Raw genomic sequence first — 16725 nt, 5'->3', positions numbered from 1 at the left:
CGATGCATTCCAAACACTTGCGCCATGCGTTCCAAATGATTTGCGACAATGCAGACCAGTGAAACTGTCAGATAATGTCAGAGAAGTGAGGGGAGGTAATCCCCTCCCTGAGCCACAGTTACCTGCTCTCTCTCCGCCGCTCTCTGCTCTGTCTAAAGTTAATGTCACGATTACCTCCCCTAACTCCCGTGACATTATCTGACGGTTTCACTGAACTACATTGTCGGAAATCCTCTGGAACGCATGGTGCAAGCATTTGGAACGCATCGCGCATGCGCAGTGCAAAATTTCTGGCCGCAACGTCACTTCCGGAGCATTCTATGATGGGGAGCAAAATATGACACTACACCGGTCCTGTTAAACCGCTGTATGGTCTTGGCCACTATGCTGCAGCTCAGTTTTAGGGTCTTGGCAATCTTTATGTAGAGCAACAATTGTTTTTTTATGATCCTCAGAGAGTTCTTTGCCATGAGGTGCCATGTTGAACTTCCAGTGACCAGTATGAGAAAGTGAGAGCAATAAGACTAAATTTAACACAGCTTCTCCCCATTTACACATTTACACCTGAGAACTTGTAACACTAACGAGTCACATGACAATGGGGACGTAAAATGGCTAATTGTGCCCAATTTGGACATTTTCACTTAGGGGTGTACTCACTTTTGTTGCCAGCGGTTTAGACATGTGTTAAGTTATTTTGAGAGGACAGCAAATTGACACTTTTATACAAGCTGTACATTCGCTATTTTACATTGTAGCAAAGTGTCATTTCTTCAGTGTTGTCACATGAAAAGATATAATAAAATACTTATAATAGTATTATAATAATAATAATATAATTAAAAAAATGTGAGGGGTGTACTCACCTTTGTGAGATTCTGTAATAGAGATAGATAGATGGATAGATATATATCTATGTAATATCCAATGGTTGTCACCATACACAAATCAGGGATACAAAATTAGGCCTAAGTGCACAGTAAAGACTGTAGTGCTTTTAAACCAAAAAGGAGAGCGTAATTTCTTGGATCTTGAAAGGTGAACGCACAATGGTGGTTTAACCACTTGACCACTGGGCACTTAAACACCCTTAATAACCAGACCAATTTTTCCACACAAATAGAGCTTTCTTTTGGTGGTATTTAATCACCACTGTTTTTTTTTTTTTTTGTGCTATAAAAGAAAAAAGACCGAAAATTCTGTAAAAAAAATGAATTTTGCTTCGTTTCAGTTATAAAATTTAGCAGATTAGTAATTTTTCTAAATACATTTTGGACAAAATGTATACTACTACACATCTTTGGTAAAAATAAGTACAAATTGGTGGATATTATTTGGTCTTTGTGAAAGTTATAGAGTCCACAAGCTATGGTGCCAATATCTGAAAATTGATCACACCTGAAGTACTGACGGCCTATTTCAATTCTTGAGACCCTAAGGGTCGGTTCACACAGGGGCAACACGACTTCCAACACGACTTTTGGAGGTAACTTGGACACGACTTGAACACGACTTGGGGCGACTTACAACACGACTTTAAGTCACCCCAGGCCAGGCGACTTTTGCCGTGGCCAATCAGAGAATGAGCTCTCAAGGGGGAACTCCACGCCAAATAAAAAAAAAAAAAGGGCATCGGTCCCCCCTCCGAGAGCATACAAGGCCCTTAGGTCTGGTATGGATTTTAAGGGGAACCCCCTACGCCGAAAAAATGGCGCGGGGGTCCCCCCCAGATCTATACCAGACCCTTATCCGAGCACGCTACCCGGCCGGCCAGGAAAGGGGGTGGGGGCCCCCTCCTGAGCCGTACCAGGTCGCGTGCCCTCAACATGGGGGGTGCCTTGGGGAAGGGGGGGGCGGCGACAGCGGCAGTTAGCGACAGAAGACCGGGCCACCGCTTGTAAAAGAGCTAGAAGAAGGCGCGGTGGCCCAGCAAGAAGAACCGAAGAGGGAGGACAAGACCCCCAAAGACAGAAGAAGAGGGCGGCGGCGAAGAAGAAAGCCAGGCTCCTCTGCTGGTAAAAGAGCTAGCTGAAGCTAGCGGAGAAGTCCGGCGAGAAGACCCCAGGAGCTGTGCAATAAACTATTTTAACCCTTGTGTGTTGTGTTTTTTTTACATTATTTTCCACAGGTGAATGGGTAGGGGTACATTGTACCCCATACTCACATAGGGTGGGGGGGCCGGGATCCGGGGGCCCCCTTACTAAAGGGGGCTCCCAGATTCCGATAAGCCCCCCGCCCGCAGACCCCGACAACCAACGGCCAGGGTTGTCGGGAAGAGGCCCTTGTCCTCGTCAACATGGGTACAAGGTGCTCTGGGGTGGGGGGGCCGCGCAAGGAACCCCCCATGTTAAGGGCATGCGGCCTGGTAAGGCTCAGGAGGGGGGGAGCGCTCGCTCGTCCCCACCCCCTTTCCTGGCCGGCCAGGTAGCGTGCTTGGATAAGGGTCTGGTATGGATCTGGGGGGGACCCCCACGCCATTTTTTCGGCGTAGGGGGTTCCCCTTAAAATCCATACCAGACCTAAGGGCTTGGTATGCTCTCGGAGGGGGAACCAACGCCAAATTGTTTTTAAATAAATTTGGCGTGGAGTTCCCTCTTGAGAGCTGAAAAATTCTGTGAGAGTCGCCTCCGTATAGACGGAGATCCGACTTAGAGGCGACCTCCATTGAAATCAATGGGTATCAGTCGCCTACAAGTCGGATTGAAGTAGTACAGGAACCTTTTCTGAAGTTGGAGCGACTTCAGTAGTGTGCATTAAGACGGCTCTCATTCACTTACATTGATTTTTCCATGTAGCGCGACTTAAGGCGACTAGGGGCGACCTGAAGTCGGATCTGAGTCGCCCCTGTGTGAACCGAGCCTAACATGCCATAAAAGTACAAATACCCCCCAAATGACCCCTTTTTGCAAAGAACGCATTCCAAGGTATTTAGTAAGACGCTTGGTGAGTTTGAAGTTGTAATTTTTTCCAACAATTCTTTGCAAAATCAAGATTTTTTTTCCTTTTTTTTTTTTTCACAAAATTGTCATATTATCAGTTTATTTCTCACACATAGCATATGCATACCACAAATTACACCCCAAAACACATTCTGCTATTATTCCCGAGTATGGCGATACCACATATGTTAGACTTTTACACAGCGTGGCCACATCCAGAGGCCCAACATGCAGGGAGCGCCATCAGGCATTCTGGAGCACCCAGGCCAATTCTGACATTTCTCTCCTACATCTAAAAATCATCATTTATTTGCTAAAAAAAATTATATAGAACCCCAAAACATTATATACTTTTTTTAGCAAAGACCCTAGAGAATACAATGGTGGTCGTTGCAACTTTTTATCTAGCACGGTATTTGCGCAGCAGTTTTTCGAACGCTTTTTTTTGGGAAAAAAAACAGTTTTGTGCTTAAAAAAACAAAACAGTATAGTTAGCCCAATTTTTGCATAATGTGAAAGATGAAGTTATGCTGAGTAAATGGATACCTAACATGTCACTCTTCAAAACTGCACATTCCCGTGGAATGGCGCCAAACATCGCTACTTAAAAATCCCCATAGGCGACGATAAACTTTATTTTTTTTTTTTTACTGGTTACATGTTTTGAGTTGCAGAGGAGGTCTAGGGCTAGAATTACTGCTCTCGCTCTAACGTTCGCAGGGGTACCTCACATGTGTGGTTTGAACACCGTTTTCATATGTGGGCGGGACTTACGTATGCGTTCGCTTCTGCATGCGAGCACATGGGGACAGGAACGCTTTAAAAAAAAAATTATTTTTTATTGTTCATTTTACTTTATTTTAGTTTGACTTTTTTCCCCAAAAATATTTTTTTTTATTACTTTTATTCCTATTAAAAGGAATGTAAACATCCCTTGTAGTAGGAATATGGCATGACAAGTCCTCTTTACAATGAGATATGGGGTCAATAAGACCCCAAATCTCACCTCTAGGCTGGGAAGCCTGAAATAAAAAAAGATTCTGGCTTTGATGATCATATTGGCGAGTCGGTAGAAGCACCGGGGGTGGGGGGGGGGGGCGTCTATGGCTGGGTATTGCAGGGTATCACTGAGCATCTCTGAGTATGGCTGGGTATCTCCGAGTATGGCAGAGTATTGGCAGAGTATGGCAGAGTATTGGCAGGGTATTGCAGAGTATTGGCGGGTATTGCAGAGTATTGGTGGGTATTGCAAAGTAAAGGCAGGGTATTGCAGAGTATTGGCATGGAATTGAGGGGTTAAATTCGGTGAGCACCGATGTGGGCGCTGCTGACACCGATCTCTTCCCCCTCCGCTGTACCGATCGGTACAGAGAGGGGAGGGAGGAACCGGCATCATAACATGACGCCGGTTTGTTTACAAGTGATCGCTCCGTCATTTGAGCGATGAGCGCCTGTTTACCGTTATCCATCACGGGTGCTCTCGAGTGCGCCCCCCAGGGGGCGCGCGAGAGCAGAATTCTGGGAGGACGTCATATGACGGCCTCTCAGAGTTAAGAAACCGCCCTGTAGCCGTTATTCGGCTATAGGGTGGTTGTTAAGTGGTTAATTCAACGACACACAAGCTCCTGGGGAAGATGAGCTTGTGCCTAGTCGAATTAATTGGCCATCATGCATTTATCTTTCAAGACCATTGATAGAAAGATAGGTAGCTATAGCGAGAGCTAAACTATAGTAATTTTCAAAGTTTTGGATAGGGTAGGATAGGAAAATTGCATGAGGCAAGGCCAGCTTTAATTTGTATTCCTATATAGATCTATATATTAATACAAAATTAAAGCTGGCCCTACATCATAACATTTTCTATCCTATCCAAAACTTTAAAAATCACTATAGTTTATTTTGCTTTATATAGATAGATATATACCTGTAGATCTATATACAAACATAAAATCAAACTAAAAAATTTGATTTTTCCCCATGCTGATTTTGGGATTACAAACTGTCTCAAACAAGGCATCCAAACCTTAGAGATGTTTTTTACTAAAACTTAAGGATGCAAAATCTGCTGCACTGCATAGAAACTAATCAGTTTCCAGGTTTTATTGACAAAGATTAATTGAACAAGCTGAAGTTAGAATCGAATTGCCTATCATGCACAGCTGCACCTGTTTTAATATATATCCCCCAAACTTTGAGTGCTAAAGCTTCAAACATAACCCTGCCTTAGGCTGGATTCACACCTATGCATTTTTAGTGCTTTTTGCATTTTGCAGATTTGTACTACAGAATGTGTTCCACAGGAAACCATGTTAAATAGACTGTAGTGCAAATCTGCAAAAAGCACTAAAAATGCATAGGTGTGAAATGGTTATTTTGTAGATAGGCAACTCCTATTGATTAGTGGTTCCAAATTAATAATAACTACTGCAGTAGGGAACAGACACAAAAGATATGCTCAGCATCTTTCCAAATAACTGTTCTCCTTTATTATGATGCATTAACATGATTACATAGGTATCGCATTAATAATACAATTGTACGTTTATGGTAACAAGGGGCGTTACATAGGCAGGCTAATTCTAATTAGGACTTGAAAGATTGCAAAACATGTACTGAAAACATTATTAATGCCGTGTGCACAGTGAGGGCATTGTGCAATACATATAGAATACAATTACAGTGGTGTGAAAAAGTGTTTGCCCCCTTCCTCATTTCCTGTTCCTTTGCATGTTTGTCACACTTAAGTGTTTCGGAACATCAAACCAATTTAAACAATAGTCAAGGACAACACAAGTAAACACAAAATGCAATTTGTAAATGAAGGTGTTTATTATTAAAGGTGAAAAAAAATCCAAACCATCATGGCCCTGTGTGAAAAAGTGATTGCCCCCCTTGTTAAAACATACTATAACTGTGGTTGTCCACACCTGAGTTCAATTTCTATAGTCACACCCAGGCCTGATTATTGCCACACCTGTTCACAATCAAGGCATCACTTAAATAGGAGCTGCTTGACACAGTAAGGTCCACCAGAAGATCCTTAAAAGCTACACATCATGCCGAGACCCAAAGAAATTCAGGAACAATTGAGAAAGAAAGTAATTGAGATCTATCAGTCTGGAAAGGGTTATAAAGCCATTTCCAAAGCTTTGGGAATCCAGCGAACCACAGTGAGAGCCATTATCCACAAATGGCGAAGACATGGAACAGTGGTGAACCTTCCCAGGAGTGGCCGGCCGCCCAAAATTACCCCAAGAGCGCAGCGACGACTCATCCAAGAGGTCACAAAAGACCCCACAACAACGTCCAAGGAACTGCAGGCCTCACTTGCCTCAGTTAAGGTCAGCGTTCATGCCTCCACCATCAGGAAAAGACTGGGCAAAAATGGCCTGCATGGCAGAGTTCCAAGGAGAAAACCACTGCTGAGCTAAAAGAACATCAAAGCTCGTCTCAATTTCTCCACAACACATCTTGATGATCCCCAAGACTTTTGGGACAACATTCTGTGGACCGATGAGACAAAAGTGGAACTCTTTGGAAGGTGTGTGTCCAAGTATATCTGGCGTAGAAGGAACACTGCATTTCATAAAAAGAACATTATACCAACAGTAAAATATGGTGGTGGTAGTGTGATGGTCTGGGGCGGTTTTGCTGCTTCAGGACCTGGAAGACTTGCCGTGATAAAAGGAACTATGAATTCTGCTGTCTACCAAGAGATCCTGAAGGAGAATGTCCGACCATCTGTTCGTGTACTCAAGCTGAAACAAACTTGGGTTCTGCAGCAGGACAATGATCCTAAACACACCAGCAAGTCCACCACCGAATGGCTGAAGAAAAACAAAATGAAGACTTTGGAGTGGCCTAGCCAAAGTCCTGACCTGAATCCTATTGAGATGTTGTGGTATGACCTTAAAAAGGCCGTTCATGCTCGAAAACCCTCTAATGTAACTGAATTGGGACAATTCTGCAAAGATGAGTGGGCCAAAATTCCTCCAGGACGCTGTAAAAGCCTCATTGCACGTTATCGCAAACGCTTGGTTGCAGTTGTTGCTGCTAAGGGTGGCCCAACCAGTTATTAGGTTTAGGGGGCAATCACTTTTCACACAGGGCCATGATGGTTTGGATTTTTTTTCACCTTTAATAATAAACACCTTCATTTACAAATTGCATTTTGTGTTTACTTGTGTTGTCCTTGACTATTGTTTAAATTGGTTTGATGTTCCGAAACACTTAAGTGTGACAAACATGCAAAGGAACAGGAAATGAGGAAGGGGCAAACACTTTTTCACACCACTGTATATACAGAACTTGCAAATTTCCATTACAGTCTCCTCTCTTGATCAATATTTTGATCACTAACCATACCTGCCATCACCTTTAACCTGGAACCTCCACACACTAAGGCCCCTTTCACACTGGGGTGGTGCGGGCGTCGGCGGTAAAGCGACGCTATTTTTAGCGGCGCTTTACCGTCGTTTTAGCGGCGGTCTGCGGGCGCTAGCGGGGTGGTTTTAACCCCCGCTAGCGGCCGAAAAAGGGTTAAAACCGCCCGCAAAGCACCGCTGCAGCGGCGCTTTGCCGGTGGTATTGCCGCGCTGTCCCATTGATTTCAATGGGTAGGAGCGGTGAATACACCGCTCCTTCACCGCTCCAAAGATGCGGCTAGCAGGACTTTTTTCACTGTCCTGCCAGCGCACCGCTCCAGTGTGAAAGCCCTCCGGCTTTCACACTGGAGTGAAAGGGGCCGGTTTTTTTCAGGTGCTATTTTTAGCGCTGTAACGCCTTAATACCGCCCCAGTGTGAAAGCAGCCTTAGGTGGAGGTAGTCCTGGCCAAAGAGGCAAAAACTCTATTGCGGAGAAAATAATAGCTGAGCAGCTTTTTCATTACAAAAAAATTACTTTTCATTGTGAAAAACAAATGATTGATAAGACATATATTTACAGAGTACTGGCTGTACACTCCTGTGGCCAGAATGGTCTTCTAGCTTAATTGTTGTTATGCTGACTTATCAGCACATGTAAACACAGACAATTCTACATAAAATGGAAGAGGTACAAAAGAAAAATATGACTTCAACATGGCTAAACTACTTTTCAAATATATATATATATCCCTTACAATTAAAGTAATTGAATCATAAAGTACCCTAGACTGTTATCGCAAGAGGGAAATAAATCAAACACAGATTTCTTTAATTTAGACATTTTTGCAGTATCTGGTGTGGATCCAGGTGACTTTTCCTTCAAGTTTTGCAAAACTGTACATGAAATAGATGCTGTATTGAGTCTCCAAACATTTCCTTATATATAAATGTCTCTTAACAATCCACAAGTCACCTGGCTTTAGTTTTAGATCCTTCAAAACTTTTAGGATCTGGAATTGGGGAGAAAACACATAAATGAGTTTGTCAAAAACCTTAAAAGATCAGCAACATTCTCTCTGTGAGATCCAAATGGAGGACGTCAGCTGATGAGACAAAATATAAAGCAAGCGAGTAACACACTCCCAAACCATATCCCATTAGGGGCTTGATAAAATATAAGAAAACATTCAGGAAAAAGTTTTCTAGTTTCTTACTCTACTTTGTCCACTACATTGTAGACAGTAGGAGGTGTAAAAATAAAACCTCCAAACTTCTAATAAGGACTCTGCTATAAAAATTATTTCCTCTGTTACTCTCAGTATTATCAGAAGTAGTTTGTAAGTACAGAGTGCAGAATCTACTTTACTGTGGCCTTTGCAGTAGCATTTGCCACTGGACATCCAGACAACATGTCCATACTAGGGATGAGCTTCGTGTTCCAGTCGAACATACGTGTCACCTCCGAGATCCTATTGACGAGATCCTATATAAAAAATGACGTTTTTTCTGGGTATTTCCCAAACATTTTAAACTAATTTTAAATTCATTTTTATTTATTTTTTAAAAAAATTTAGGTTTTAATTTTAATCTCAGATTGATATACGGTTTATGAGGATAATCATTTTATCCTAATTTTAAATTTTTTGGATTATTTTAGGTGCTTTTATTCTGTTTTTTCTTCCCCCCTTTTTTCTAGTTCAGCATACATTGCTGACACCAATATGGCAGATCTATGTTGAATTAGCCTTTCACGTTTACCTCCAAGAAAATGGCTGCATACATTACTGACACCAATATGGTAGGTTTATGTGGAATTAAACTTTCACGTTTACCTCCAAGAAAATGGCTGCAGTATATATGCAGGAGACAGATATATGGTTTCCAACAAAATGGCCACGGGACGTGATTGGTAAAATAGTTAAATTAATATAAGGCATGATTTCTAACTTTATAATGATGTATATTATGTAGATCATGCATACAGTATGAGGGAGTGGGTGTCCCAATATGGCCCCCGATCCTCCTTTCCCTTTTGCCTATGTTTAACTGTGTCCGAGATACGCCGCTGTGTTAGTCTACACGGGGAGTGTCGATATTTAAATATGAGGCGGAGCCGCTCCCGCCCAGTACTCTTAATGCCACTTCCGTTCACCATTCTCCCATCCCAGTTGAAGTCACAGGAAGTGACGTAACGCGTAGGACACGGAGACTGGAAGTGACGCCTACACCCGAGCGGTCGGCTCGTAGTCTGTTGTTTATGCATGACTCACCTTGCTGTTTGTGAGTATATTTTAATTTGCTTAAATAAATTGGTTTATATTTAATTTACTACACTATGGTCGTGCTTATATTTACTCTTTGAGCAACACCTGAATCTATTTATGGAGCAATTCATGGATGGTTTATGGAGCAATTTATGGAGAGTACCCCTCCTGACTCCTTCCTCCTGACTCCCTGTGTGTCCCTGGAAAGGCTATAGATACGCTGTATACCTTACAGCTGTGAGGTAATTACCTGGTGTGCCTAAATAAACACGGTGAATCACTGGAGAGAAGATTACACCCCCTGTTTTTGCACGTTGCAAGCACTAAGTCACTTTATTTCTGCATTTTGAATCACTACAATATTCACTCAGTTGGACTATTGTGTATGTCTTTTATATAGGTTTTTTGCATTTTTCATCATATTTTTTAATACATGCACTCAGCATTTTATTGTGTTTGATCACTTTTATATGTTATCACAGAGGATTTTTTGTTATCTGTGTTTGTATATATAGATTGGTTCTTATATACACCTGAGTAATTTGATACACCTGAGCACTTTAACGGGGTTTAACCCCTCTGTTAATGATTTTTTTTATTTATTTTTTTTATTTTTTTTCACCTTGGTTTTTAGTCACAGTTTTTATATATCTATATATTTTTCTCTCCAGCCCAGAGTGTACCATAAGGGGTAATAGTTTTATATTTGCCTTTCTGTTTAATTTTCTTTTCTCATTTTGGTAGCGCAGCACTATTTTTTTACTATCTATATCATTCACATGAGAGTGTGTCTCGTGCAAGTGCTTGCTGCACCTAATAAATAGAATCAACCACTTCTTATAGCACAGGAGCTCTAACAAATACTTATTTAAACTTTTACACGTTTTACTCTTGCTGCTGAGATGGAGGTTTTTTCATTTTTGGAAAAAAGAAAAATTAATTTAGAAGAAGTATTCAATGTTACCAATCTGGACATCAAAAGTAAAACAATAATGTAGAAAGTCTAACAAGGAAACTCAGGTATAATATGGAAAAAAGAGTTAGTCTTTGGTGGGACACAACCACTTTCGAACAATATTTAAAAGATGGACTGGTCCCCAGACGTCTAAGGTGGGATGTCCCTCCGAATGACGGTCTGCTAGACCAAGAATCGGTAGATGAATGGTTTAAGTTTTTTAACGAAAAGGGACTTGAACTCCTCCAGTTTTTACTCAAAAGGAAGCAGAGAAAAATTAAGACGATAGAACAAAATATAGAGCAAATCAAAGGAGACTTAGAGGCATACAAAGAATCGACAGAATTTATAACACTGACTACGCAGCTTAATAAGGATCTGATAAAGAGGGACAAGGAAGTACAAACCAGAAAAAGCAAAAAGTACACCAGAGACATGGGTGATTTAAAAAATAATCAGGTTTTCAGGTGGCAGAGCCAATTGGGACGGTTGGATCCCATATCTACATACTCCACACCGGAAAGACCTATGAGATCAGAACCAGCCATGCCTCAGGTGAATGTAGTTGCAGAAACATATAAGCTTCCTACATCCAATGGACAAATAAGGGATAAGAAAAATGATTCCCCTATACCAAATAGGCTGAATGAGGTACATAGTGCCCCTAAACAATCTACACCACAACATCAAGAAAGGAGACCCTCTCACAATTCCCACACACCCAAAAAGGGTTGGAAGAAACCTCATTGGAAGAAAAATAATAACAATAAAAAACCCTCTTATGGGGGGGAACTGGCACCATCCATCGTATGAACAACCCAGAACTCCCTATCATCCCCCTTACATTAGGAACCCGATGCCCTATTATGAACGTAATCATAGAGAAAGGGACGATTAGGGTCCACCTCAGGTATACCATCGACCACATGATCAATATATGGTCCCCACATACAACCACTATGCTCCTCTTAGAGAGTATTCAGATGAAGAAAGGGATGATAGGTACTATCACACCTATTACCCGGACCCATATATCAACAAAGCTTTTTTAGGACGAGGTCCAGATCATTATCCACCGAAAACGAGAGACGATCAGAGAGAACAGAGAGAAAGAGAAAGAAGCCCAAAACGAAGAAAGGCAGAAGAGCAGGAAAGAGAAAACAAGCGAAAACGAGAATAAAGGGAGAGGGAGTTTTTAATCTAAGCGGTACCCCCCTGACAACAGAAGAAATAGCTGTGTTAGACAAAGGTCTTAAATTTGCACCAAGGAAGAATCTGGATAAATTCCAGACATATGTAAACATCCAAAAGTACATAAGGGGATTGAATATAAAGAAATATCTAACGAATAATCCCATAAAAACTCAGGTAGTAACACCTAATGAAGTTGTACATAGTTCCTTAAGAAATAAGTCAGTATTCAACCCTCAGATCAATAACAATAAATTCATAGATGTTTTTTTTTTTTTTATCAGAAAAAGTTTTTATTAGAAAACATAATGGTACAAGACATCCATGACAATGACCACACAATGTACCAACACACATAATATGAAATCTGAGTAACAAACATATTCTTCACATAGGTACCAAATCAAGGAGGTACATTAAATGGGAATAAGTGAGACCGAATCGTTGGTGTAGAAACAAAATAAACAGGGTGTCAGCAGACAGGACATCTGCACAATACACAAGAGGGAAGGAGGAGAAGTCTTCCGTGCATTCACAATACTTGACTTTTCGTTTTCTTTTTATAAGAGGCAAAATAAAAGAGAAAAAGAAAAAACAGAGAATAGGGGAAGGGAAAGAGAGTCAGAGATTCCTGAGAAACAGAACACATGGAGATAGTATCGTACATAACACCCACACCTACCCATCAGCATTCAATATCATGCCTCAACAGTTGTATTCAAAAACTCTAGACAGGTAATTCAGAACTCATGACAGAGGTCGAGGTCAGATCAGCCCTGCAGCAACCTATTTTGAATCAACTGGTGCGGAGCCAGGCCTGGTAGGCCTAGCCAGTCTTGCCATAGGTTATAAAACTTTTGAGGGGTGTTCCTATGTTGGTATGCCAGCTTCTCACGTATCAGCATCCTATTAACCTGATCAATCCACTGTTGCCTGCTGGGTACCCTGGGCGTGATCCACATCTGGGCTATCAATTTACGAGCTACATAAAGCAACCGGAGTATTGCCGTGTGGATGGCTGGGGTAAGGGACTCCTCGTCCAGGGCCCCCAGCAGGCAGATTACCGGATTTGTGGGAATCACGATTCTGAACACCTGATGAATAGTCTCCAAAATCGCAGTCCAATAGCGAATCAATTTAGGGCACTTCCAGAACATATGGAGAAGGTCTCCGTGGTCTCTTTTACATTTAGGGCACAAGGGGGAGTCCCGAAGGCCCCAATCATACAGTTTAGCCGATGTCTTATAAGCTCTATGTAATAAATAAAGATGTGAGAGTTTCTGGGAGGCTGACACTGACACCCGGTGGGCAGAGACAAGACAGAGATCCCAAGTCTCTCCATCTAATGGTCCTAGGTCCCCCTCCCATTTACGCCAGCTCGGCAATGTAGCCGAGTCTTGGAGCGCCCCAGTAATAATGGCGTACCCCTTAGAAATCATACCCTCCCTACTGGCTGTCATCATAATAGATTGCACAATTGTATGGTCAACCAGGCCAAGAGGGGTAGTTCTGGACTGGGACTGTAAAGCGTGTCTCAATTGAAGATATTTAAAAAAATCAGTGCGTGGAATTGCAAACTCCCCATGCAGCTCCAAAAAGGACTTAAGTGTAGGGCCACTATATAATTGGGTCAAATATTCCAGACCTTTCACCTGCCAGCTGCGGAAACCCTTGAGCCTCAGCAGCTGATGATAAGAACCATTGTCCCAAATAGGAGTAAGAGAAAAAAAGCCCCGGATCTTCAGCAGCCGCTTAACATATTTCGAGAGTGTGTTCAATAAAACCACAGTTGAGCCCCCCTAGGGAGATAGGGGAAGCCCGCTTCTAAGTTTGAAAATGCCACACGGTGGCGAGCCGTATGGCTCAGCAACCTGCGAATAGGGTCCAGCGAATCTTCCAGTCCCCATCCACCAAGCTGCTGCAATTGGGAAGCCAAAAAATAGGCCCTGGCATGTGGAACGGCCAAGCCCCCTGCCTCCTTACCATACTGTAGTATTCTTAGACCAATTCTGGCAGCTTTTTTACGCCAGATTAACTCTCTGAATAGGGAATCTATTTTTATCAAACCAGTATTTGGGTATCCACACCGGGGAGTTGTGGCAAATGTATAGCAATTGGGGGGCCCAGACCATTTTTATAAGATTAGACCACCCTACCACTGATAACGGTAGTTTGCACCAAGCCTTGCATTTTTCCCTAAATGTAGCCAGCAGGGGGACCAGATTTAATTGGATATAATGTGCTACCTCTCGGGAGACCTGTACCCCCAGATATCTAAAAGTGGACACTACCTGAATCGTAGCTGCACAGTCAGGGAGGGGGGTCAATATGGGATCTAGGGGTAAAAGTACCAATTTGTTCCAATTAATAGAAAAGCCAGAAAGAGTGCCAAAGTCCGTAATCAGGGTCATAACGGCCGTCAGGGAGCCCTGAGTGTCACCTAGGTATAACAAAATGTCATCCGCATAGAGCGATACCACATCCACTCCCGTATCTCGAGTAAATCCCATAATACAGTCATCTCCCCTTATCCTAGCAGTGAGAGGCTCTAGAGCCAGGGCAAAGAGCAAGGGAGATAAAGGGCATCCTTGCCTGGTACCACGAAACAGGGGGAAGGGCTCTGACGTTACAGAATTAACCCGGATCCTAGCCACAGGTTTGGCATAAAGTAGTCTGACCCAACTAATAAACCTTTTACCCAGACCCATCCTCTCCAAAACCTTCCACAGGTAAGGCCACTCGACGCTGTCGAAGGCCTTAGCTGCGTCCAGCGAGAGGACGGCTCGGTTACCAGGATTCAGTACAGGGATTTGAATATTTAGATAGAGACGTCGTATATTGTGTGCCGTGGATCTTGTGGGTATGAAGCCTGATTGGTCATAATGCACTAGCTTCTGAATAACGTGGGATAACCTGGTTGCCAGGACTCTAGCCAACAACTTAACATCCGTCGTAAGTAGGGAGATGGGCCGGTAGGAGTCAGGGGACGTGGGCTCTTTACCTGGTTTTAATAACACAATTATAACTGCCTCATTCATGGAATCCGGAAGCGTGCCAGATTCCAATGCACTATTAAAAACTTTCAAAAGTGTTGGCAGTAAAGTGGCCGCATATCGCTTATACACCTCAGAAGGAAGCCCGTCTGCCCCTGGAGATTTATTGTTATGAGTTTGTTCCAGTGCTAGAGCAAGTTCGGCAATATTTAACGGGGCATCCAACTCACGAGCATCTGAAGCAGATAAGCGAGGCAGTTCACACCGTGCCAAAAAAGCATCAATCTCATCTGCACTGGGATGGACCTTGGAGGCATACAGATCAGCATAAAATGAGTGAAAGATTTGCAATATAGAGGGGGTGTCCGTATGGAGTACCCCCTGTGTATCACACAGGGAAGAAACCATCGGGGCGGATCCCTGGGCTCTCGCCAGCATAGCCAGCATGTGACCAGTAGACTCTTCTCCTCAAAATGCGTTTGCTGCAAAAAAAATCGCTTATTTTCCGCTAACTGCAGAGCTAGCTGAGTAGCCATAGCCTGCGCATCCAGCCAGAGCTTCTTGTTAGTGTCCGAGGGGTGGTTAACATATTTGTCCTCTGTATCCCTAAGGGTTTTGCATACCTCTCTTTCCCAGGCCTTGGTATTTGTTTTAATAGAAGTAATAGCGGCAATGAACTGACCTCTTAAAAAGGCTTTCGCTGTGTCCCAAACCGTACCCAGGGAGGTGGTACCAAGATTGTCCCGCAGAAAGATCTGGAGATTATCACTAATGGGGTCGGGTGAGGGAAAAAGCGCCAGCCAGAAAGGGTTCAATTTCCACGTCCTAGGGCTAATGGCAGTGAATAGTTTAAGTTCAACCCAAAAAGATGAATGGTCAGAAATGTGTCTATCCCCATAACCAGAGTCAGCGACAAAAGGGAGTAAGGCCACATTACCCAGCCCCAGGTCAATGCGCGACAGACTTCCATGAACGGTAGAGCAGCACGAGTAGCATCTGACCCGGGGGCGGGAGGTCCGCCACACATCCATCAGCCCAAGTTCGGACAGCAGGTCTGCAAACGGGGTATCACCCGTAGGGCGAGAAGGCATGGACGGGGGGACAGGAATCTTATCCCACCTATGGTTCAGATAGTTGTTAAAGTCGCCCAGTGCCAACAGGGGGACCGTGGGGTGTGGGGCCATAAACCTGGCTAAACAGCGGAGAACTTCAGCTGAGTAAGGGGGTGGTACATAAATATTAGCAATAATGCATGCCCAGTGACCAAGTCTACCAAACAAAAATATATATCTTCCCCCCAGGATCAATAACTGCCCGCGAACAAGTGAAGCGGGTATCCTGACGAATCAAGACACTCACTCCCCTAGCAAATGCAGAAAACGTGGAATGAAATTGAGTAGGGTATATCCTCGGGCTAAAACTAGGTATATGGTCCGGGGGGAAATGAGTCTCCTGGAGGCAGACAATACCTGCACCCATGGCTTTCAAATGTCGGAGGACTGCCAGACGCTTCACAGGGCTGCTCAGTCCCTTAACATTCCAGGAAAGGCACTTAACGGTGATTGACATTGCTCAGAAACATAAAAATTTACATACACAGTATAAGTGCTAACAGTGTTAAGATAAACAGAGAGGCAGTATTGAACCAAATCACCCCGGCATAGTCGCACCGAGAACCAAAGTATCTGTGCAGGAAAAAAAGGAGCCTCCCGCCATAGTTCTGGAACCAATCATGTGGGTGATGTCTCTGCAGCAACGAGAATGTTACGGAATCAGAGGGACTCTGTAAAAAACAAGAAGGGAGGGGAAGGGAAACAAAACAAAAAAGAAAAAGAAAATCCAACATGCAGGGGATAAGAAAGTCAGTTGTAGAGCCAACCAGGCCCTGGACCTGCATACCAAAGGTGGAACGCGTCCCCACTTCCTCTATGGGGGGGGGGGGGGGGGGAGGCCACGGAAACACCCAGGGAAAACATTCCCAGGTAACAAAAGGGGTTTCACCTGAACAAGCAGCATAG

Source organism: Lithobates pipiens, unplaced genomic scaffold (genome assembly GCF_037356315.1).
Source record: "Lithobates pipiens isolate NorthernLeopardFrog02 unplaced genomic scaffold, aLitPip1_a1.2 Scaffold_28, whole genome shotgun sequence".
In the NCBI taxonomy this organism is placed as follows: Eukaryota; Metazoa; Chordata; class Amphibia; order Anura; family Ranidae; genus Lithobates; species Lithobates pipiens.
This window is presented reverse-complemented; position numbering follows the sequence as displayed.